The following is a 2,531-nucleotide window of genomic DNA, read 5'->3' as shown; positions in this document are numbered from 1 at the left end:
ATACCCACCATGCCCACGAACGTGAATGGCATCTGGGTGTGAAGCGATACGCGGCGGTGGCTGGGTGGGACCGTCCCCGGCCGGTGAGGGGGGGCCTCCCGGCGTGCTGGCCGCGCGGTGCGTGGGCGCACGCGCTACAGCCGGCTGGTGGGGGCGGCCAGTGGCAGGCGCGCCGGCCGACGGAGGCGGCAGGCGGCGCAGCTGCGCGCCGGCGCACCCTGCACGCGGCGCCGTGCGGCCAAAGTAGGTCCTCGCGGGCCCGGTGCGAAGCGCGGTGGACATCTGCAGTGTGCTGGTCCGATTGAGGACTGTGTGCGCTGAGGATGCGCCGCCGCCCGGCGCTCGGCGCCGCGACGCCGTCTGCTGCTCGGTCGCCTCTGCGGTTCTCGCAGGTGGTTTGTATCGCAGCTGTGCGGACGTGTTGGCGCGTGCGCTGTGCTGGGAGAGTTCGCTTCGGCACCCAAGTGGGGCTTTTGTCCTTCTGTGGCGCTGGCGTTGGAGCTGCCGGTCACCGTAGGTGGCGCGTGTTGTCTCCCGCCGGCAATGCCACGACAGCACGCTCCCGGGCCTCTGTCGGCAGCGGCAAGCTCAGTTGGGAGCACGGGTGGTCGCACCTAAAGCGTCTACTCGCCAAACCCCGGGCGATTGCGCCTCTCTCGAACCCGACCAAGTACTTAGGACGGCGCTGCGCGCCGCCGGGACCTGAGAGGGTTTCGAGGTGTATGGTGCAGGGGAGCTCAGCCTCCTCCTGTTTGCAGAATAATTGAGCGGACGCTTGCGTGTTCGCGCGGGCCCCCGGGACACACTCCCGGGCGGCCGGCTGCTCAGCTCTAGTTGACGCAGCTCCCTGGTTGATCCTGCCAGTAGTCATATGCTTGTCTCAAAGATTAAGCCATGCATGTCTCAGTACAAGCCGCATTAAGGTGAAACCGCGAATGGCTCATTAAATCAGTTATGGTTCCTTAGATCGTACCCACGTTACTTGGATAACTGTGGTAATTCTAGAGCTAATACATGCAAACAGAGTCCCGACCAGAGATGGAAGGGACGCTTTTATTAGATCAAAACCAATCGGTCGGCTCGTCCGGTCCGTTTGCCTTGGTGACTCTGAATAACTTTGGGCTGATCGCACGGTCCTCGTACCGGCGACGCATCTTTCAAATGTCTGCCTTATCAACTGTCGATGGTAGGTTCTGCGCCTACCATGGTTGTAACGGGTAACGGGGAATCAGGGTTCGATTCCGGAGAGGGAGCCTGAGAAACGGCTACCACATCCAAGGAAGGCAGCAGGCGCGCAAATTACCCACTCCCGGCACGGGGAGGTAGTGACGAAAAATAACGATACGGGACTCATCCGAGGCCCCGTAATCGGAATGAGTACACTTTAAATCCTTTAACGAGTATCTATTGGAGGGCAAGTCTGGTGCCAGCAGCCGCGGTAATTCCAGCTCCAATAGCGTATATTAAAGTTGTTGCGGTTAAAAAGCTCGTAGTTGGATTTGTGTCCCACGCTGTTGGTTCACCGCCCGTCGGTGTTTAACTGGCATGTATCGTGGGACGTCCTGCCGGTGGGGCGAGCTGAAGGCGTGCGACGCGCCTCGTGCGTGCTCGTGCGTCCCGAGGCGGACCCCGTTGCAATCCTACCAGGGTGCTCTTGAGTGAGTGTCTCGGTGGGCCGGCACGTTTACTTTGAACAAATTAGAGTGCTTAAAGCAGGCAAGCCCGCCTGAATACTGTGTGCATGGAATAATGGAATAGGACCTCGGTTCTATTTTGTTGGTTTTCGGAACCCGAGGTAATGATTAATAGGGACAGGCGGGGGCATTCGTATTGCGACGTTAGAGGTGAAATTCTTGGATCGTCGCAAGACGAACAGAAGCGAAAGCATTTGCCAAGTATGTTTTCATTAATCAAGAACGAAAGTTAGAGGTTCGAAGGCGATCAGATACCGCCCTAGTTCTAACCATAAACGATGCCAGCCAGCGATCCGCCGCAGTTCCTCCGATGACTCGGCGGGCAGCCTCCGGGAAACCAAAGCTTTTGGGTTCCGGGGGAAGTATGGTTGCAAAGCTGAAACTTAAAGGAATTGACGGAAGGGCACCACCAGGAGTGGAGCCTGCGGCTTAATTTGACTCAACACGGGAAACCTCACCAGGCCCGGACACCGGAAGGATTGACAGATTGATAGCTCTTTCTTGATTCGGTGGGTGGTGGTGCATGGCCGTTCTTAGTTGGTGGAGCGATTTGTCTGGTTAATTCCGATAACGAACGAGACTCTAGCCTGCTAACTAGTCGCGTGACATCCTTCGTGCTGTCAGCGATTACTTTTCTTCTTAGAGGGACAGGCGGCTTCTAGCCGCACGAGATTGAGCAATAACAGGTCTGTGATGCCCTTAGATGTTCTGGGCCGCACGCGCGCTACACTGAAGGAATCAGCGTGTCTTCCTAGGCCGAAAGGTCGGGGTAACCCGCTGAACCTCCTTCGTGCTAGGGATTGGGGCTTGCAATTGTTCCCCATGAACGAGGAATTC

The 2,531-nt window shown here is 57.8% G+C and overlaps 1 non-coding gene across 1 annotated transcript in view; it reads left to right on the top strand.

The window, feature by feature from the left end:
- Positions 1-844: 844 nt before the first annotated feature.
- The window catches only part of LOC126442598 (small subunit ribosomal RNA), a 1,910-nt gene continuing 223 nt past the window's right edge, over positions 845-2,531 (top strand). The window contains exon 1 of the ribosomal RNA XR_007581565.1: positions 845-2,531. This exon is cut by the window's right edge and continues 223 nt beyond it. This is a non-coding gene — a ribosomal RNA (small subunit ribosomal RNA).

Source organism: Schistocerca serialis, unplaced genomic scaffold, assembly GCF_023864345.2.
Source record: "Schistocerca serialis cubense isolate TAMUIC-IGC-003099 unplaced genomic scaffold, iqSchSeri2.2 HiC_scaffold_1381, whole genome shotgun sequence".
In the NCBI taxonomy this organism is placed as follows: Eukaryota; Metazoa; Arthropoda; class Insecta; order Orthoptera; family Acrididae; genus Schistocerca; species Schistocerca serialis.
The sequence above is the reverse complement of the archived record's forward strand: the minus strand, read 5'-3'. Positions and strand labels throughout refer to the sequence as shown.